Source organism: Schistocerca piceifrons, chromosome 2, assembly GCF_021461385.2.
Source record: "Schistocerca piceifrons isolate TAMUIC-IGC-003096 chromosome 2, iqSchPice1.1, whole genome shotgun sequence".
Classification (NCBI taxonomy): domain Eukaryota; kingdom Metazoa; phylum Arthropoda; class Insecta; order Orthoptera; family Acrididae; genus Schistocerca; species Schistocerca piceifrons.
Genome location: NC_060139.1, coordinates 268,229,684 through 268,253,362, shown reverse-complemented (window position 1 = coordinate 268,253,362; position 23,679 = coordinate 268,229,684). Strand labels below are relative to the sequence as shown.

The 23,679-nt window shown below is 44.4% G+C and overlaps 1 pseudogene; it reads right to left on the bottom strand.

Annotated features, from left to right (window-relative positions):
- Positions 1-12,337: 12,337 nt before the first annotated feature.
- Positions 12,338-12,455, bottom strand: LOC124778213 (annotated as a pseudogene).
- Positions 12,456-23,679: the final 11,224 nt, after the last annotated feature.

Genomic DNA, 23,679 nt, shown 5'->3' with positions numbered 1-23,679 from the left:
ATGCTGGAGGTTGAACTAAAACTTAGATTATGGAACATAAGCACATTTTCATGTTCGCTCTTTTTTCTTCTGTCACTAGCAGTAGACGTTTTACCGAAAACTCTGATTTAAAGTCGTAACTACAGTGTGTTCACCTCATGTCCCTTCCTGTCTGGTTTGTTTATGTACATGTTGCCAACCTGCAGAATTATATGCTGAAAACTAATGTTTGTTTATTTTTGTTCTCCGTATATCTGTATGTGTGTGTGGCTAGCCAGTGATAGTTATAGAAAGTTGAAAGTGAATCCAGTAGTTGTCAGACAGTGATTGAAAGATTTGGTGTTCAGCTGATTTCAGTTTTGGTTTAAATGTTTTAAGGAGTGCATGGAAGAGTAAATTCACTGCTTACATTAATAGATAAAATAGTAGAATAGTATTTCAACAGATGATTATTATCAGAATACTATCACCCAACCCCTTTGCCCTCACTCTTTGACGCCCCACAATACGCCCTGTCAACTAACCCCTATTGTCGTCAAAGTTGTACCGTAATTTCCTCTTCCTCCTCTATTTAATTCCGTACCTCTTCTTTAGTCACACGATCCTCGTATCTAAAGTTCAGCATTCTTATGAATCACAACGTTTTGAAAGCGTCCATTGTCTTCTTGACAGAAGTGTTCATCGTCCACGTTTCACTTACATACGAGGCTGCACTCCACACAAATACCTTTTAAAATAGTATCCAACCATTAGCATTTATATTCGGTGTGAACAAATTTTCTTTTTCAGAACGCTTTTCTTGCTATTGACAGTCTTCAGTCAGGTTTGCGTCTGCACCAGGAAATGCCTTACAATTTAAAATCTGGTTTCGAAAACTGTTCCAAATATATATTATTCTTTCGTGATTCTTAAGCAAGGTGCTGACGATGATTACATTATGCTCTGTGGGAAATTCTATCAGGTGGCTTCCACTTTCATCCCTTCCACCTAGCCTTTGTGTTCTTACTGTTTTCGTGTACCTGCTACCGTATCACATTTTAAATTTTTGTCTCGCTTAACTATCTGAATAATCTCTTTTGTCGTACATTGTTTCAATGTGTTAGGAGATTGTGAACAATCGTGAACGGTAGTCATGAAATCTGTTTATGGTGAAATGAGAAAACATGAATAATGAAATATGTGAAAGAGTACATTGTACAGAAAATGAAAAATTGGTATGTCTTCACCCAACTTCGTCTTTCCTTCATGTAGGTGTAAGATATAGCTAATCAAACGCACCGCGCGTTTCAGTGGGTCCTGCCCCGTACCTCAGTGGCTGTCCGTCATTGGCTACCGCTAGCGTCTGCCGCTTCCAGATGGGAACGCCAATTCCGCGAGCCGCCGCGTCAAAGCGGAAAACGCTTGCCACTGCCGCTGCCGCACGACGCGCTGCCGCGCTCTAGTGGGAACCGGCCTTTACGGCCCTGCGCGCAACCGCTAAACGCAACGCCAACCCTGACCGCGTGCGCCGTGCAGAACTTAGCATAGGCGCCGGCCTCGCTGCCCATAGGTCAGCCTTTTGCACACCCTTATAACCACTGTGCCCGTTGGGCACCACTGGCGGGCATGCGAGTCGCAATCAGCGGTAACTGATGGCGACCACACTTCGATCTGAACTGATGTACACTTGTTTCGCCTTTGACACCATAGCACACGGAAAGCCCAGTGCCTGCGCAGTCCCTGAGATGAGACTGTCCCATTCGCCGGGCAATCTAAATCTGGCATTGATCGGTTGCGCTGATAGCAGTGTCTTCCCCATTATTGCGTCGTTGTCTCATCAACGGGCACCATAAAAGTCTGACGACATGACTTAAGTGACTCGCCAAATTATTCTTTTCAGGCTTGCTCTGTCTCCAACAGACCAGAGTGGCTATTAAACTTCCCCATTCCACTACATAGGAAGCGTGGAAAGAATGGCTGTTTATATTTCTGTGTGCTAGCTATTAATTTTCTTAATCTTATGTTTATGATGTGTGTGGAATGCGTACGCAGAGGGTTGAAGGATAGCCTCCTATTTGTAGTTTACACCACAAAGACAGTTATTGAAAGTTTCTAAATAGGCCACGGTGAGGTGTACGGCGGCTTCCTTGCAGTGCCCAGTTAAGAGTTTTCAACACTTCCGTTACGCTCTAGAGCCAATCGGAAAACCATTCTCTGTATACGATGTCCTCTGTCATGACGACCCCAATCACTTGCACAGTATTCTAGTATGTGTGTCACAGAAGTATTTTAATGCAGGGGTTTTTGACAGTCAGGCAGACAGACAGATAAAAAATGACAAAAAAATGTTTCGTGTAATATAATTACAAATTAACAATATTTTCGGATTTTTTCATGTAGTTGTACTGTGAAACTTTGCTTCGTGATAAATATTATGATTCTGGGTCAACGAGAAGTACCCTATAGGTATTGATGATTGAAATTTCGAGTGTCAAAGAGTGACATAGATGGCCGTACCAAGATTTGGTTGACTCAGTAGCTTCAGTGTTTTTACACCGTAGACTTTAGTATGTGACATAAATATCAACTTGATACGTCTATCCTCCCTCAGAAAAAGGGTTCTTAACAGTCGGACAGACAGACAGTCAGACAGACGGGCAACAAGACGATCCTATAAGCTTTCCGTTTTTACCGATTGTGGTATGGAACACTTAAAACTGAAGTAACCGGTTGTAACGTTACATGAGTACTTAACATTTAATCCGCAGCCACGTTTAAGTCCATCATGGATAAAAATAATTTACGTTTGCTTTGGTTCGAAACCGCATCCAATCAAGACATTATTTATTTAGCCATCTCATTGTTGTTGTACCTAAAATAGATCTAGGAAAAGCAACATCGAAAATAAGTGACGGTTTGCAGTATTTCTGTTTTTAGTTACCGTTCTTGCTTTCACGTGACATAAATTCGTTAGAATCACTCCTTCGTGTGTAATAGATGCTCTAATTTCAATTTTAAATTTGAATGTTTGGTACTGGTTTTAAACTGCTCGAAAATATTTCAAACAGTAACTTCCAGCGAAAGAGTAAGTGTGATTTTGTTACTTTTTGTCGCGAGACGAACTTCGGAAGCTAGGCGTCACAGCAAATTCAGCCAGCCGGCCGTGGTGGCCGAGCGGTTCTAGGCGCTACAGTCTGGAACCGCGTGACTGCTACGGTCGCAGGTTCGAATCCTGCCTTGGGCATGGAGGTGTGTGATGTCCTTAGGTTAGTTAGGTTTAAGTAGTTCTAATTTCTAGGGGACTGGTGACCTTAGAAGTTAAGTCTCATAGTGCTCAAAGCCATTTTTTTTTTAATTCAGCCAAAGATCGCCATTGCAATCACGATACCAGCAGAAGAAGAACTGCGCAACAGCAGGTCGATCACTCGAACCAAACAAAATATCTCTTTCCTTTGTTTGAGTTTAAGCTGACGGTTGCCAGGAGATCAGAAAAGGATTAATGTAATCTTATCCGATGGACGACGAGAGCGCTTACTTATGTGGTGATAAATGCATCTGATCACAGTTGATCAGCGGACTGGCAGGTGACTGTATACGAGGGTCCAGACATGAATCAAATTCTCTGGCGTTTCATACTGTTGTATATATTCTAACAGCTAGCGAAATCAACGTGACCGCGTGTTGCTACCCACCATCTATCACACACACACACATCCGATTGCGCAACTGTGTGCAATTAATTGTGCACTCGAGGACAATGTTGCGAAGGTCTCCCGAATTAAACAAACTATTTCTAAACGTAACAGGCGCCCTTCAGTATTAAACACGATTTTCTTTATTTTCTAGATTAGTAGACGGATAGTTTTTATTTTTATTGTCATTTGGCGCTTTAAGCTCGAGACTCGTCGTATAATAGCCAGTGATAGTGTAAAATCGCCTTGGAACCTGCATACTACAAGTTGAAACATCTATTCCGTCCGTCCTCGTAGCTCTGTAGTCGGCGCTCGAAATTTCATTCGCACTCACGATGAAAATTCGTACAGTCTCGGCGATGTGCGGACCGCAACAGAAATTACGTGACTTGTTGCTACGTAGGTTACTCATAAGGATTTACCGTCGGATCTGAATTAATCCTCGACAGTGCTACGCTTTCAAATTAACCTAAACCTAGGTCGCCAGCCTTGCATTCAACCATGAGATGGGCTGAAACCTCTCAGTTAGTTACATATTCCATACATCATTCATTCAACCATGAGATGGGCTGAAACCTCTCAGTTAGTTACATATTCCATACATCATTTGAACGATTCTTTTACCGAAATGATGTGGAACGACTCAGTTTACAGGATATGTATACTTGATTAAGTATTAACATTTACGGACACATTGTTTTTTAGTCCTACTCATGCAACTTTATTTAAAAACTAGGTTTCATTTACTTTACAGGCTACAAGTTTTTAATATAAATTCGTCCATGGCATAGTAGGGTTTGTTGAGGAAAAATGATTTTAGGACAGATTTATATTAAAGTTTGCTTTGCTACCTGGCAGACATATTATCTTATTTGACAAATAATTAAAAACCTTTCTTTGCTGTGTATTGAACATTTTTCTGTGTCACTTACAGCTTTAATAATGGGTCTTAAAGGACATATTTTCCTCTAGTGTTGCTGGTATGGACATCACTGATCTCAAATTGTCAGGAATTATTTGTGCGAATTTCTTTAGCACATGTATGTATTGTGACGTTGCAATTAAACTGCCTAACTTGTTGAAAAGGTACCTACATGCCGACCGTGGGTGTACACCACATATTATTCTTACTGGTGGCTTTTTTGCAATCAGTACTTCCTAAGTGGTGCATATCTAATTAATTATTTGAGCTCAGTAATATGATTCTTTCTGTTCGAGTTTTAATTAACATGAACACACAATAATTTTTAGCACTCTGCCCTATTTACTGATTCTTGTTCAGGTGTTACATCAATTTTACATAAATGAATTAGCGTGCTTTCTGAAAAACTCTTTTGTGGCTTTCTCTGTAATGGGATTTATCATAACACTAGTTTCGTCTGCACATATACCGATTCTGCTCGTTTAGTGTTAAGTGGAAGGTCATTCACATATACAACGAATAGGAGTGGACCCAAAACGAACCCTATGGGACTCCCTTCGCGGTATCTCTCCAGCCACTAAAATTTACTCCTTTTCCGTTGTTGTCTGCATTATTTAGCACAACATTTTTCGTACTATTTGTTAAGTATGACACGAACCAACTGTTCAAAGCCGTCAATTCTACGAAACTTGAGTTCTTCGAAGAGTGTAACTTGATGTACACAATCAGACGCCTTGAAAGATCATAAGTAATATCAATTGCCGATATTTTACTTTTTAAGGCTTGTAATATTTGGTGAGTGTATGTATAAATAGCATTCTCAGTCCGCAGCTCGTGGTCGTGCGGTAGCGTTCTCGCTTCCCACGCCCGGGTTCCCGGGTTCGATTCCCGGCGGGGTCAGGGATTTTCTCTGCCTCGTGATGACTGGGTGTTGTGTGATGTCCTTAGGTTAGTTAGGTTTAAGTAGTTGTAAGTTCTAGGGGACTGATGACCATAGATGTTAAGTCCCATAGTGCTCAGAGTCATTTGAACCATTTTTGAGCATTCTCAGTCGAGCAACCCTTCTGGAATCCAAACTGCTACAGAGTCAATAATTAAAGCCTTGTAGCTACACAACCACTTTCGGGAAGACTCCGAGATTTGGCCGCTGTACTGCAAAATGCACACCGGTAACAGAGCAATCTGCTACCTCAAGCTGGTCTATAGAAATTTGCATTGATGATCTCCATAGCAACCAAAGAGGAAGCAGTTCAAAGGCTCTCAGGCTGGACTCGCATTCGGGAGGACGACGTCTCAAACCACCGTCCGGCCATCCTGATTTAAGTTTTCCGTGATTTCCCGAAATCGCTTCAGACAAATGCCGGAATGGTTCCTTCGAAAGGGCACGGCCGCTTTCATTCCCCATCCTTCCCTAATTCGAGCTTGTGTTCCGTCTCTAATGACCTCGTTGTCGACAGGACGTTAAAAATTGATCTCTTCCTTCTCCTGAAAGTCAACAAGTAAAATCGACACAAAAACACCACACTGCTAGTTTACGCGGAAACAAATGCAGTTTACTTGTTTCAGCTAAACTTAATCAAGCCTGCCAGTTTTATCAAACATCACTTCGAGCATCAATAATCGTGCGTACTCAGTATGAGTCCCATGATAAGATTGACTAACAATGATGGGCTCTCACGAAGAGGCGTCCCATATGACTAGCCAATGACGGCATGTACTCATTCTGAGAAATCATAGGCCGGGGCAACCACCAGATGCTCCTACGAAGGTAGATCTCGTATCACTGGTCGATGACAGAGTGTCATCAATTCGACTCATAGTATAATTGACTAAAGAGAGTCCACTCGTATGACGGGCAGAACAGAACAGTGCAGTAATTATGAAAATGTTGGGAGAGCAGTGACATCACGTCATCACGAGACCTGTCATAGGGTATATGCGTTGACATTTTTGTATTTTACATTGTCAGTGGTCAAGGTCAGCCAATACTGAGATATTTAAACCAAAAGCTTAAATGGTTAACTCCAGTGTCAAATTTTACTTTATAAAGGAGGATCCAAGAGTACTGTCCCAATTTAATTCTGACATCACTGCAAAGATGTGCAATATAGATATTAATATCAGTAGTGTTCAGCAACATCTGGAATCGCTAAAACTGAACAAGGCCCCAAGCTCAATGGAAACACTGTCAGATTATACACAGGGTGTTACAAAAAGGTACGGCCAAACTTTCAGGAAACATTCCTCACACACAAATAAAGAAAGGATGTTATGTGGACATGTGTCCGGAAACGCTTAATTTTCATGTTAGAGCTCTTTTAGTTTCGTCAGTATGTACTGTACTTCTTCGATTCACCGCTAGTTGGCCCAATTGAAGGAAGGTAATATTGACTTCGGTGCTTGTGTTGACATACGACTCATTGCTCTACAGTACTAGCATCAAGCACATCAATACGTAGCATCAACAGGTTAGTGTTCATCACGAACGTGGTTTTGCAGTCAGTGCAATGTTTACAAATGCGGAGTTGGCAGATGCCCATTTGATGTGTGGATTAGCACGGGGCAATAGCCGTGGCGCGGTACGTTTGTATCGAGAAAGATTTCCAGAACGAAGGTGTCCCGACAGGAAGACGTTCGAAGCAATTGATCGGCGTCTTAGGGAGCACGGAACATTCCAGCCTATGACTAGCGACCGGGGAAGACCTAGAACGACGAGGACACCTGCAATGGACGAGGCAATTCTTCGTGCACTTGACGATAACCTTAATGTCAGCGCCAGAGGAGTTGCTGCTGTACAAGGTAACGTTAGCCACGTCACTGTATGGAGAGTGCTACGGGAGAACCAGTTGTTTCCGTACCATGTACAAATTGGCCTCCACGGGTACACTTCTGCGAATAGTTCATCCAACAATGTGTCAATCCTCATTTCAGTGCAAATGTTTTCTTTACGGATGAGGCTTCATTCCAACGTGATCAAATCGTAAATTTTCACAATCAACATGTGTGGGCTGACGAGAATCCGCACGCAATTTTGCAATCACGTCATCAACACAGATTTTCTGTGAACGTTTGGGCAGGCATTGTTGGTGATGTCTTGATTCGGCCCCATGTTCTTGCACCTAGCTCAATGGAGCACGTTATCATGATTTCATACGGGATACTCTACCTGTGCTGCTAGAACATGTGCCTTTACAAGTACGACACAACATGTGGTTCATGCACGATGAAGCTCCTGCACATTTCAGTCGAAGTGTTCGTACGCTTCTCAACAACAGATTCGGTGACCGATGGATTGGTAGAGGCGGACCAATTCCATGGCCTCCACGCTCTCCTGACCTCAACTCTCTCGACTTTCATTTATGGGGGCATTTGAAAGCTCTTGTCTACGCAACCCCGGTACCAAATGTAGAGACTCTTCGTGCTCGTTTTGTGGACGGCTGTGATATACAATACGCCATTGTCCAGGGCTGCATCAGCGCATCAGGGATTCCATGCGACGGAGGGTGGATGCATGTATCTTCGCTAACGGAGGACACTTTGAACATCTCCTGTAACAAAGTGTTTGAAGTCACGCTGGTACGTTCGGTTGCTGTGTGTTTCCATTCCATGATTAATGTGATTTGAAGAGAAGTAATAAAATGAGCTCTAACGTGGAAAGTAAGCGTTTCCGGACACATGTCCACATAACATATTTTCTTTCTTTGTGTGTGACGAATGTTTCCTGAAAGTTTAGCCGTACCTTTTTGTAACACCCTGTGTAGGATGTTCAGCTGAGTTAACCCCTCTCTTAACTGCAATATACCGTGTTGTCAGTATATAAAAAAGTGACGAACGTGGACTAGTTGGGTTGTTGTGGGGGAGGAGACCAGACAGCAAGGTCATCAGTCTCATCGGATTAGGGAAGGATGGGGAAGGAAGTCGACCGTGCCATTTCAAAGGAACGATCCTAGCATTTACCTGGAGCAATTTAGGGAAATCACGGAAAACCTAAATCAAGATGGCCGGACGCGGGATTGAACCGTAATTCTCCCGAATGCGAGTCCAGTGTGCTAGCCACTGCGCCACCTCGCTCGGTCGTGGACTAGTACACTACTGGCCATTAAAATTGCTACACCAAGAAGAAATGCAGATGATAAACGGATACTCATTGGACAAATATATTATACTAGAACTGACATGTGAATACATTTTCACGCAATTTGGGTGCATAGATCCTGAGAAATCAGTACCCAGAGCAACCATCTCTAGCCGTAATAACGGCCTTGATACGCCTGGGCATTGAATCAAACAGAGATTGGATGGCGTGTACAGGGACAGCTGCCCATGCAGCTTCAACACGATACCACAGTTCATCAAGAGTAGTGACTGGCCTATTGTGACGAGCCAGTTGCTCGGCCACCATTGACCAGATGTTTTCAATTGGTGAGAGACCTGGAGACTGTGCTAGCCAGGGCAGCAGTCGGACATTTTCTGTATCCAGAAAGGCCCGTACAGGACCTGCAACATGCGGTCGTGCATTATCCTGCTGAAATGTAGGGTTTCGCAGGAATCGAATGAAGCGTAGAGCCACGGGTCGTAACACATCTGAATTGTAACGTTCACTGTTCAAAGTGTCGTCAATGCGAACAAGAGGTGACCGAGACGTGTAACCATCATGATGCTGTAAACACAACCTGGATTTATCCGAAAAAATGACGTTTTGCCATTCGTGCACCCAGGTTCGTCATTGAGTACACCATCGCAGGTGCTCTGTGATTCAGCGTCACGGGTAACCGCAGCCATGGTCTCCGAGCTGATAGTCCATGCTGCTGCAAACGTCGTCGAACTGTTCGTGCAGATGGTTATTGTCTTGCAAACGTCCCCATCTGTTGACTCAGGGATCGAGACGTGGCTGCACGATCCGTTACGGCCATGCGGATAAGATGCCTGTCATCTCGACTGCTAGTGATACGAGGCCGTTGGGATCCAGCACGGCGTTCCGTATTACCCTCCTGAAGCCACCGATTCCATATTCTGCTAACAGTCATTGGATCTCGATCAACGCGAGCGGCAACGTCGCGATACGATAAAACGCATTCGCGATAGGCTACAATCCGACCTTTATCAAAGTCGGAAACGTGATGGTACGCATTTCTCCTCCTTACACGAGGCATCACAACAACGTTTCACCAGGTAACGCCCGTCAACTGCTGTTTGTGTGTGGGAAATCGGTTGGAAACTTTCCTCGTGTGAGCACGTTGTGGGTGTCGCCACCGGCGCCAACCTTGTGTGAATGCTCTGAAACGCTAATCATTTGCATATCACAGCATCTTCTTCCTGTCGGTTAAATTACGCGTCAGTAGCACGTCATCTTCGTGGTGTAGCAACTTTAATGGCCAGTAGTGTATTTTGATATCACCTGAGTAACAAATTCATGAGAGACCTTTCAGCCCTTGTAAAGTTACCCAAGTCGACTAGTGCCGATGTCATTGTGAAGCGATAATCGCGAAGGAACAAAGGCAGCTGAACAAAGACCAGGAGGTCCTCATGTACTGGAGGACAGTGACCGTCCAAGCACTGCGGACGGTGGCTGTAAAAAAAATGTATGAAATAAGCGGAAGGAATCATCGTGAGTCTCAATGTGCCAGGAACAGTCGACCTAGCACAATGAATTTGCATAGATACTTATAAAGAAATGGGTACAATGTTCGCGCAGTTCATAGTAAGCCAAACATTTTTGTCGTCAACGCTAAACGACCTTGAGGTGAAGTAAATAGTGGACAGTGAATGACTGGAAACAAGTGACTTGGAGTAATGAATCATACTATGGTCTGTGTTAATCCGATGGAGCTATCTGGGACTGGCGAGTGGCTGGAGAACGTTGCCACCAGCGAAGTACGGTCGAAGTGATGTTAGGCTATTGGGTAGTTTTTCGGGTTTAGGATCTGGGCACCATACTGTGTTTAAGTAAACGCTAAACGTGGCAGGTTATAAACGCATTTTACAACATCGTGTACAGTGGATTGTAACAGCATGACAATGCATCTGTGAGACAATGGTCAGCATGTGTGAGGCAACGGTTTGTGGCCAATTACACCCCTAAAATGGATTGGCTTGCACAGAGTCCCGACTTGAACCAAATGGAACACCTTTGGGATGAGTTAAACGTCGACTTCGCTCTAGACCCCAGCGTCCAAGATCACTACCTTCTACGGTTTCGGCTCTTGAGGATGAATCGACTTCCATTCCTCCACAGGAATTCAGACACCTCACTGATAGAGATGAAGCTGTCATTAAGGCGAAGGGTGGACCCACCCAGTGTCAACATCTACTAATAGATGTCCCATACTTTTGATCAGGCGTCGGATGTGTGCTTAACGCAATGAGGCATCTCCAACAGAATGAGTTCCTCCATGTGAGTCAGTGCGGTTGCTAAAACACGCGGCCATGCGAAGTCCAACTCGCGGTTTTCTCGAATGACATGTTGAAAGCCACGGGTAACGACATACGGGTGCATGCAGAATTTCGTGACTTTCGGAAATCTATCGACTCGGTACCACAACAACGCTTATCAAAGAAAGTGCGATCGTATGGGGTGATAAACTAAATATGAGACTGCTGCAGCTTGGTAGCGAGGACGCAGAACGTTATACCGAGCTGAGAATCACTCACAGATGTACGAATAAAAGCACGAATGTCTCAGGGAAGTGTGTCGGGACGCTTACTGTTGAAGATGTTTATTAATGAGGTGATAGTCAATATTGATAGTAACCTTAGACATTATGCAGGTGATGCAGACACGGTTGGACTCATAGAAATAGTTGACAGTAACAATTTGGAAGGGGAATGGAAAAGAAAGTTTCAAGATCCAGGATCTAGGAATTAACTACAGCTGCATACAAGAGCAGACTAACTGCAGCGCGTGCATTAATTGCCTCTATGAAAATGGAGTAGAAAGAAACCTTCACATGTGGTACCGTGATAAATCCACTCTGCCATACATCTGCATTGCTTTTGCAGAGGGATATTTCATTACGGAGAGGACTAGCTGCCCGCACAAGCTGCAGACTGACATCACATGCCGGACTACAGCCCCTATATAATAGGCTGAATTGTCCACCATGTTTTCCCCAACTATGAGGATTCGGCATTGCTTACCGTGTGGGTGATTAACCTATTTATGTAACTTTCTGCAATATTTCTTATAAAACATTTCACATTGCATGTATGAACTGTATCAAACGGTAATTAATGTGTATAGAGATATTCAGAATGTTCCTTTCATATAACAGAAAAATTGAAGTGTACTATTACACGCCTATGGGAATGAAGACTCGGAACTTGAGAGATACTTAAAAATATTACCAAACACCAACAGTAAATTTTTGTGCATCTGGAATTCACGTTGTCATTAAATGTCTTTATCATGAACACAAAAATAAGACAGAAAATTTGATGCCTGTTGACTTGCGGTCAAAACTTTGTTGTTTGAATGCTATGTTACTTGGGCAGGTTCCCCCACAGTGACTAATTCGTTATAAAAATATCTTATCTTTTGTTCTACCGTACCTATGTAAGAAATAGCACTCCCCCTTCAGGCCACAAGTGGCCGATCGGGACCATCCGACCGCCGTGTCATCCTCAGATAAGGATGCGGATAGGAGGAGCGTGTGGTCAGCACACCGCTCTCCCGGTCGTAACGATGGTTTTCTTTGACCGGAGCCGCTACTATTCGGTCGAGTAGCTCCTCAATTGGCATCGCAAGGCTGAGTGCACCCCGAAAAAATGGCAACAGCGCGTGGCGGCCCAGATGGTCACCCATCCAAGTGCCGACCACGCCCGTCAGCGCTTAACTTCGGTGATCTGACGGGAACCGGTGTATTCACTGCGGCAAGGCCGTTGCCTATGCAAGATATAGGGTTAAGTAATATTCAATTTGCGTATGTATGTTCAGGATAACGACGAATCAACAAATCACAATAAATATTTGTTTCCACTTTGTCAATTGCGAAAACTTGTCAGGAATCGAAAAATTTTGAGACGAACTGCTTCGGTATAGTTTTTGAATTGGGGAAGGAACGAAGTTGTATAAAACCCATATTTACGACGAATACTTCGGTACATTTAATTATAAATCTCCATTCGCATCGTATTTCGTATGTAAACCTGTATGAATATTCTACACTTTGGAGAAAACATGGCGGACTGTGCAGCTCAGGTTATAGGAGTCTTATGTCGGACTGTGCCAGGCATACGGCATTAATGCTGCATTATGCACTCGCGGAACCACAGATGAGCAGCTGAATTCTCGAGTACTGCTGTTCTATCTTTCTTGCTTCGAGGAATGTTTTAATTGGATGTGGCATTAGTTCATAGTACTATCATACTTTGTACTGGCTGTCTCAATTACAGCAGCGCACTGTAACAGACAACCCAGAGACTTGAACATTTGACGGCAGTCAAATCATTGGCTTCAGAACTATGCGTCACTCCACATGCCGAAGTCGTCCAGAAATTGGGTTTCCAAGGAGCGCACTGTCGCGAATGTACGAGTAGTACCCTGGGTCTCATGAAGTAGACGTCCCTAGGATCAATTGCCGTCCACGTCGACAACGAGTGTTCCCAAGAGGTCTCTGCCGAGTCGCGTAGCTCGCATTTTAACGGCGGACAACCGGTCCACATCGCAGCAGTTCACTCGCCAGTTCAGCGGACAACAGCAGCAACAAGAACGTACATGAATAGCAATGCCGTTAACAGTCATTTCCTGGAGCAGGGGCACTGTAAACAACACAGCGCAAGCGTTGTTTTCCTAAGAATCCGCGTCGGAATGTTTCTAACGAACGTATATAGGTAAGAGAGACTGGCAAGGGATCCCACTGTAAGTGAGACCCGAGACTACACGTTAATGAGACCACCGCCTAGGTTCGACGTCATTGTGCAAGAGCAATAGTGGAGGGTATACAAGGAGAATCAGCAGGAAAGTTACATGCTTTAAGAGGTGATAGTATTATAGTCCGATCCACGAACGTTAGCGGTTCGCGCATGTTAATGCACAGACGGGCATTGCATTGTTGCAGATTCTAAGCGACAGTTGCGGCATGCGCATGCGCGTGCTTTGAGCCTGAAGAAAGCGTATATCAAGCAAATTATGTCTCTCGCTTCCTTATGCAGAATGTGTCACTTACCACCATCGTCAGCGGTGACAACTCTCAACAAATGGAATAGAAATTCACTAAATAACTAGCTGCGATCACATTTAATGCTCGCATCAGCTACAGCATTCGCAGTAGATCGTTCAGAACACTCCTGAGCGCTCATTGGCTGTCGGGGAATGGGTGATGTAGGTGCGCAGAACAAGCCTAAACTCGACCGCCAACGTTCGCGACTCCAACTGTAGTGATTCTGAACAAAACATTTCATATGGACGTACGCCATATCCCGAATGATTTCCGAGGTAGAACACATTTAATGTACAGTACACTGTTATTTATTTTCTGTATTATTCAAACACTGTCATTGTTTACAACGCACCACAGTAGCGTAGAGAAAGCTGAGATGAACAGTTTGATAGAGGAGATATATCGTCTTTCATGTGGGGAAACTACCTCAAATTGGTCTACAAAAACTACCTGAGCTACAGTAAAAGTGCGTCACTCGAAATTTTCGATATTCTCGCGCTCTCTTTGCGCCAACATTACTTCTAGAGAAAAATTAATAGCACTCTTTTTTTGCAGCAAATTTAATGTAACCTAATTTTGAACCGCGACGCGTTTTCTCTGGATGGTGCCGTTTTCGGGTTATTCAAGAAAAATGTACAAAAGTGATATTAGATACGTGCCATTGAAACATCCCCTTAGAAAAATTTTATGAATGACTGTGCTGGTAAACCTCTACGTTATTTGATTTTCAAACAGCTGAGCTAAACTGAACGTACTCATACATTCACTGAACTGGCACACAATATTTTTAGAGCAACGCAATCAGACTTTCAATAATCCCTACAAAAGAATGGCCCTGACTAACAATAACCTATACCTTTCATGAATCACTTACCTCACAAAAAACTTCGTTACTCAAACAACTGCAATACAGCAGGCGCCAATACTGCCAGCTAAATAAAAGATTCTAACTACTGAAGGCACTAACTACTGATCGGCATAGTTAGCAAATGAAAGATTTTGATAGAGGATAAACAATGTATTTACCTTAATAATATTCAAAAGTCATATATACATATATATTCCACAGACCGAACGTGAGGAGTGAGGCTAGTGTAATTGTTTAATACAAACCATACAAAAATGCACGGAAGTATGTTTTTTTAACACAAACCTACGTTTTTTAAATGGAACCCCGTTAGTTTTGTTAGCACATCTGAACATATAAACAAATACGTAATCAGTGCCGTTTGTTGCATTGTAAAATGTTAATTACATCCGGAGATATTGTAACCTGAAGTTGACGCTTGAGTACCACTCCTCCGCTGTTCGATCGTGTGTATCGGAGAGCACCGAATTACGTAGGGATCCAAAGGGAACGGTGATGGATCTTAGGTACAGAAGAGACTGGAACAGCACATTACGTCCACATGCTAACACCTTTTTAATGGTCTCTTTCACTGACGCACATGTACATTACCATGAGGGGTGAGGTACACGTACACACGTGGTTTCCGTTTTCAATTACGGAGTGGAATAGAGTGTGTCCCGACATGTCAGGCCAATAGATGTTCAATGTGGTGGCCATCATTTGCTGCACACAATTGCAATCTCTGGCGTAATGAATGTCGTACAAGCCACAGTACATCTGGTGTAATGTCGCCGCAGGCTGCCACAATACGTTGTTTCATATCCTCTGGGGTTGTAGGGACATCACGGTACACATTCTCCTTTAACTTATCCCACAGAAAGAAGTCCAGAGGTGTAAGATCAGGAGAACGAGCTGGCCAATTTATGCGTCCTCCACGTCCTATGAAACGCCCGTCGAACATCCTGTCAAGGGTCAGCCTAGTGTTAATTGCGGAATGTGCAGGTGCACCATCATGCTGATACCACATACGTCGACGCGTTTCTAGTGGGACATTTTGAAGCAACGTTGGCAGATCATTCTGTAGAAACGCGATGTATGTTGCAGTGCTCTCCGATACACACGATCGAACAGCGGAGGAGTGGCACTCAAGCGTTAACTTTAGGTTACAATATCTCCGGATGTAATTAACATTTTACAATGCAACAAACGGCACTGATTACGTATTTATTTATATGTTCAGATGTGCTAGCAAAACTAACGGGGTTCCATTTAAAAAAACGTAGGTTTGTGTTAAAAAACATACTTCCGTGCATTTTTGTATGGTTTGTATTAAACAATTACACTAGCCCTCAACACAGTCAGTGATTTTCATACAGAGCGCTACGTGGCGTTACCAACATAAAAACCTAAACAGCCTACTTACATCATCTCAGAAACCTGTCGGAATATGGCATTTGTCGACATGAAGGTTTATGTTGAGAATCACTAATACTATCACTCTTCAAAGCATGTACCGTTCCTCTTCACTCACCCTGTATAAAGTGTGTCGGGGATAGGGGTCGGGGGGAGGTCGCGGACAACAGTGCAGTCGTTGTCGTAATGCGGAAACGGAGCGTTACGTCCAAAAGAACATATCATTGACTTTCGGGCCAAAGGTGGAAGCATTTCCGAAACGACTAAGTTTCTAGACTATTCCCGTGCCACAGTAGTTAAAGTACACTGTGCGTGGCAAAATTCAAAACCGGCGCCGAAGTGACTCTCGTGCACCATGGGCCATAGGTGACAATGAACGGCGGCTGCTGAGATGTGTTCGGGCAAATATACGTGCAACTGTCGAGCGACTGACCGCCCAGACGAACCACACGGCTACCAACAGTGCCTCCTCCACGACCGTTCGGCGAGCGTTGTTGCGTATGGCCTTCACTAGCACGCACCTGGTTCATGCACCCATGCTGACTGCTGTTCATTGACGAGGAAGGCTGGAATTCGCACGCCGGTACGGCAACTGGATGTCCACTGCACAGATGAATCATGTTTTGTGCTCCATCGGACAGATGGCTGTTGGCGTGCACGCCGTGAAACAACTGAAACAAGCAGCCTGCAACAATCGTCACAACGGTCCAGACTGGAGGAAGGAGCCTTTCGGTCCGATGAGATTTCATGGCACTCCCTGGGTGATATTATCACTCTGGAAAGCGCAATGGCTCAACACAAGTGTGCATCTATCCTTGGGCATGCTGCTTTTTCCTCGGCACTAAGGCATCTACCAGCAGGACATTACAAAGCGTAAAACAGCTCTCAGCGTACACGCAAGGTTCGAAGAGCACCAGGATAAGTTTATCGTACTCCCCTGGGTCCCAAACTCTCCGGATTTAAACCCGTTCGAGAATCTGGGAAACCGTCGATCGGGCTGTACGCACCATGGGTCTTCAACCGCGAAACCTAGCGCAGTTGGCCATAGAACTGGAGTCGACACGGCTCCGCGTCCCTGTCGGTTCCTTCCAGAAGTTCATTGACTCTGTTCCTGCACGTCTCGCAGCGTTCCGCGCTGCAAAAGGTGGTTATTCAGGCTTTTGACAAGTTGTCACATTAATGTGACTGGACGCTGTATATCTTCTACAATGTTGGTATACCTGATCCCCTTCTCCTGTCCATCTTCCTGTGATTAGTTAGTTAGTTAGATGTTCCACAGATCATTTGAACGATACTTTTATCGAAAAGATGTAGAAACTTTACAGATCATGTATACATGATTAATTTTAATATTAGTAAGCACATTACATTTTAGTTCTACTCATGCAACTACATCTAAAAGCAGTTTTTAAGTAGAAATTCATCATTGGTATGGAAGGAGTTGTCCAAGAAAAAAGGTTTGAAATAAGATTTAAAATTTGTTTCGCTACCAATCAGACATTTAATGTTATTGGCCAAATGATCAAAAATTTTTGTTATTGCATATTGAACTCCTTTCTGAGGCACTTACTGTTTTATCAATGGGTAATAAAGCTCACTTTTCCCTCTACTATTGTATGTATGGACGTCACTGTTCTTCTCAAATCGTCAGGGATTATTTATGACGAATTTCATTAACGAATATGTGTATTGCGATGGTGCAGTTAAAACGCCCAAATCCTTGATGAGGTGCATACATGACGACCGCCGGTGAGCGCTACATATTTTTATTTCTACTCGCTTTTGTGCAATCAATAATTTCTTTCTAAGTCATGAGCAAACGCAACAAATTATTACGTAAGACATTATTGTGATCCATCCATCCCCAGCAACCGGCAACTCCTCAAGATAAACCCTTCCAAGATGAACCTACTCAGTACTGTCTTAACGAATTTGCATGATCACTAAGATCTTATCAAATAAACTACTACATTAAAATATTTTTGACTACTCCTTGACCATCAATTAACATGAAAACTTCACAAGCTAACCATCCTACATACGTCATCCAACAGAGTATAACTATTAACGAACTTCGACATTCCACCATTCCGCCATCTTCCTCTCCTACAAAGCTATGATCCGACCTATTCTCACATATGCCGACGCGGCCTGGACAGTGGCTCCTCCAAAATTTGTAAGTCGCTCCCAACCCTTCAACGACATGCCCTCAGTCCTTACCTACTTGAATGCTTTATCAGCTCATCGAATTCCAGTCTATTTTCGCCCTCACTGAACACGTCCATATATCCTACACGTCCCGCGAGTTTTACTTGAATAATTCCTCCATTATCTTAGCAATCCCAACATACTGCCATATCTATACCAACAAATGCCACCGACCCTACACCTACACACTCTCCGTATCCTTTCCCTGCCGCAGTTAGATGAGCAGCTGCCAGCAGAAAGTCGTATACTCCTAGCTCAGTTATTTGTTACATAGTTTAATTCTTAATTTCTTTGCGTGTTTTTGGTACTTGCATTGTTTAATTCATAAATTTCGGGCGTATTATAGTATTTGAGAGTTGTAGCATCGCGTTTTAGTACCTGAATAGTGTAAAATCGCGTAGCCTCCTTCCGCCGCTGATCAGTGTGTCAGCAGTGCGCAAGTAGCAGCATTACTGCATTTACTAGGCAATCTTGTATTTTAATAACCGTTTAAATTTTGTCGATTTGTTTGCGCTCTCTGTAGATTAGTTCAGACGTTCTTTGCAAAACAGTTTTTAGCATGGATAGGGACTGCAACTGCTGTGTTCGGATGCAGGCTGAGTTGGCATCCCTTCGCTCCCAGCTTCAGGCAGTGTTGGCTTCGGTCACACAGCTTGAGGCTGTTGCCAATGGGCATCACTGTGGGGGTCCGGATGGGGATTTGTCGGGAACGGCCAGCTCGTCCCACGCATCCCCCGATCGGACTAAGACTGTGGTTGCCCAGGATACTGCCCACATTGAGGCGGATTCCTCACCTGTGGTAGAGTGGGAGGTCGTCTCGAGGTGTGGCAGGGGGCGAAAAACATTCTGGAGGGCTGAACGGAAGGCCTCTCCAGTTTGTCTGACGAACCGGTTTCAGGCGCTGTCTCAGGCTGATACTGATCTTCGGCCGGACATGGCTGCTTGTCCTGTTCCAGAGGTTGCCCCTCAGTCTGCAAGATCCGGGCGGTCGCAGAGGGTGGGCTTACTGGTAGTTGGGAGCTCCAACGTCAGGCGCGTAATGGGGCCCCTTAGGGATATGGCAGCACGAGAGGGGAAGAAAACCAATGTGCACTCCGTGTGCATACCGGGGGGAGTCATTCCAGATGTGGGAAGGGTCCTTCCGGATGCCATGAAGGGTACAGGGTGCACCCATCTGCAGGTGGTCGCTCATGTCGGCACCAATGATGTGTGTCGCTATGGATCGGAGGATATCCTATCTGCCTTCCGGCTGCTATCTGATTTGGTGAAGACTGTCAGTCTCGCTAGCGGGATGAAAGCAGAGCTCACCATCTGCAGCATCGTCGACAGGACTGACTGCAGACCTTTGGTACAGAGACGAGTGGAGGGTCTGAATCAGAGGCTGAGACGGTTCTGCGAACGTGTGGGCTGCAAATTCCTCGACTTGCGCCATAGGGTGGTGGGGTTTCGGGTTCCGCTGGATAGCTCAGGAGTCCACTACATGCAGCAAGCGGCTACACGGGTAGCAGAGGTTGTGTGGCGTGGACTGGGCTGTTTTTTAGGTTAGATGGCCTTGGGCAAGTACAGAAAGGGCAACAGCCTCAAAGGGTGCGGGGCAAAGTCAGGACATGCGGGGAGCAAGTATCAATCGGTATTGTAATTGTAAACTGTCGAAGCTGCATTGGTAAAGTACCGGAACTTCAAGCGCTGATAGAAAGCACCGAAGCTGAGATCGTTATAGGTACAGAAAGCTGGCTGAATCCAGAGATAAAGTCTGCCGAAATTTTACAAAGGCACAGACGGTGTTTAGAAAGGATAGATTGCATGCGACCGGTGGTGGCGTGTTTGTCGCTGTTAGTAGTAGTTTATCCTGTAGTGAAATAGAAGTGGATAGTTCCTGTGAATTATTATGGGTGGAGGTTACACTCAACAACCGAGCTAGGTTAATAATTGGCTCCTTTTACCGACCTCCCGACTCAGCAGTATTAGTGGCAGAACAACTGAGAGAAAATTTGGAATACATTTCACATAAATTTTCTCAGCATGTTATAGTCTTAGGTGGAGATTTCAATTTACCAGATATAGACTGGGACACTCAGATGTTTAGGACGGGTGGTAGGGACAGAGCATCGAGTGACATTATACTGAGTGCACTATCCGAAAATTACCTCGAGCAATTAAACAGAGAACCGACTCGTGGAGATAACATCTTGGACCTACTGATAACAAACAGACCCGAACTTTTCGACTCTATAAGTGCAAAACAGGGAATCAGTGATCATAAGGCCGTTGCAGCATCTCTGAATATGGAAGTTAATAGGAATATAAAAAAGGAGGAAGGTTTATCTGTTTAGCAAGAGTAATAGAAGGCAGATTTCAGACTACCTAACAGATCAAAACGAAAATTTCTGTTCCGACACTGAAAATGTTGAGTGTTTATGGAAAAAGTTCAAGGCAATCGTAAAATGCGTTTTAGACAGGTACGTGCCGAGTAAAACTGTGAGGGACGGGAAAACCCCACTGTGGTTCAACAACAAAGTTAGGAAATTACTGCGAAAGCAAAGAGAGCTTCACTCCAAGTATACACGCAGCCAAAACCTCTCAGACAAACAGAAGCTAAACGATGTCAAAGTTAGCGTAAGGAGGGCTATGCGTGAAGCGTTCAGTGAATTCGAAAGTAAAATTCTATGTACCAACTTGACAGAAAATCCTAGGAAGTTCTGGTCTTACGTTAAATCAGTAAGTGGCTCGAAACAGCATATCCAGACACTCCGGGATGATGATGGCATTGAAACAGAGGTTGACACGCGTAAAGCTGAAATACTAAACACCTTTTTCCAAAGCTGTTTCACAGAGGAAGACCGCACTGCAGTTCCTTCTCTAAATCCTCGCACAAACGAAAAAATGGCTGACATCGGAATAAGTGTCCAAGGAATAGAAAAGCAACTGGAATTACTCAACAGAGGAAAGTCCACTGGACTTGACGGGATACCATTTCGATTCTACATAGAATACGCGAAAGAACTTGCCCCCTTCTAACAGCCGTGTACCGCAAGTCTCTAGAGGAGCGGAAGGTTCCAAATGATTGTATTTTAAAAGTACTGCCTGACCAAAAAAAGTGAGGCTCCGAGAGTGGGAGGACAAAACGAAATAAAACATCACAGATTGCGAGGGTATACGATTTTATTTCAGTGAATATAAAAGCTAGTCACATTTACAGGGTGACATTATTGAACTATATGAAAAAAAACGTAAATTAGCTACAAACTACGGCGTGCACACACTTTATTCAACATGTAAACGTCACTGCAGATATTCGGATTTAGATTATGACATGTTCGATATGCCTGTCATTATTGGCGTTGATGTGGCGCAGACGAATAGTGAAATTCTGCATGACCCGCTGAAGTGTCATAACATTGATGCTGTTGATCAACTCCTGAATGGCTGCTTTCAGCTCAGGAGTGGTTTTGGAGTTATTGGTGTACACCTTGTCTTTAAATAGCCCCACAAAAAGGAGTCGCATGTGTTCAGAATATGGCAGTCAATCCAGGCCCATGCCAGTGGCGTCTGGGTACCCCACAGCCAGAGTGCGGTCCCGAAAATGCTCCTCCAGGACATTAGACACTCTTCTGCTTCGATGGGGTTGAGCTCCGTCTCGCTTGAACCACATCTTTTCGAAATCAGGGTCACTTTGGATAATAGGGATGAAATCATGTTCCAAAAAATTCACGTACCCTTCGGTAGTCACCGTGCCATCATGGAATATCGCACCGATTATTCCGTGACTGGACACTGCACAGCATAGTCACCGGTTGAGGGTGAAGTGACATCTCGATCCCGAATTGCGAATTCTCAGTCCCCAAATCCGCCAATTTTGCTTATTGTCGAACCCGTCCAAGTGAAAGTGGGCTTCGTCGCTGAACCAAGCCGTACATGCGCCTACTAATTCCCATAATGCTCCGCGGCCAGCCGTGCAATTTGAACGTCCTAACGCACACCGGTCAGAAGTTGATTTTATTTCATATAGTTCAATAATTGTCAGCCCGTACGAAAAACTTGGCAGTATGAAGCTCACTTATCATTTGGACGTTGCCCCATTTATCTCTTGGATGCGTACACTAGTTCGGTTGGGGAAAGTGTCATAAAGTCGTTGTATCCTCTTCTGAATCGAGCTGTAAATGGTACTTTATATGCGGTTTGCACGGGCGTGGACTGCAGTGTTGACGATTCCAAGCGACAGTTGCGGTTGGCGCATGCGCGTGCTTTCCACTTGAAGAAAGCGTATATCCTGCAAATTACGGATCTCACTTGCTTACTTAGGATTTATCATTTATCACCACAACTAGCAACAAATGGAATCGAAATTCACTACACAACTCAATAAGATCACGTTTAATGCTCGCATTAGCTACGGCATTCACAGCGGAGCGCTCAGGACATGCTGTACGCCCACTGGCTGTCGGAGAATACGTCACGTAGGTGCGCAGAACAAGCCTAAACGCGACGGCCATCGTTCGTGACTCCAACTGTAGTCTCCGACCAACGGCGCGGAGTGACACAGATTGTGACGGGGAATCCATTTCTTGATGTTGGATGACAGGCGGACATTTAAAGTGGTTATGCATTTGGGCGTTATTTCGTTCTGTTGGTGGGACATGGTCGACAGAACCTCGAATAGTACGCCTAGCATCACGTTCTCATAAAATAAGACATCAGACCACTGCTGCATCCGAATGTTCCACAAATCTGGATGTTGCACGATTTGACCGTAGAGACCCGAAATGAGGTCCCTTTCAAACTCCACCAGATGCTGATAACGCTGTCTCTCACGAGTATGCGGCATCTCTGAGCCCATTGACTACTCAACGTCTGACGCTGTTCACGCTCCTTATATACTCTACCAGTACTGGTAACAAGAATAAAAACGATCTCCACTAACGCAATCTGCTATCTGTTCTATCTGTCACAGAGAATTGCAGCTCTGTTGATTTACATAACCGCCGATGGGGAGTACACGTACGAAGTTACATTGGCATCTGGGTGCTTCAGTTTTTGCCAGACAGAGTACTTTGGCTGAAGAACAGATATTTGTGCGATAGGCATCCCATCCTCGGCTGTGAGTGGAGAGATAATTACATAAAAAGAAAGGAAAAGAAAATTAAAGACGGATCTGTGCGGTATTTTGTCCTCGAGTTACGACAAACTTTCCAAGTTCCTTGAGGTCTGCGGTGTGTTCGTTGGACACCGAGGTATACTTTGATATCCACATCTACATTTACATCCATACACTGGACCGAGCGAGGTGGCGCAGTGGTTAGCACACTGGACTCGCATTCGGGAGGACGACGGTTCAATCCCGTCTCCGGCCATCCTGATTTAGGTTTTCCGTGATTTTCCTAAATCGTTTCAGGCAAATGCGGGGATGGTTCCTTTGAAAGGACACGGCCGATTTCCTTCCCAATCCTTCCCTAACCCGAGCTTGCGCTCCGTCTCTAA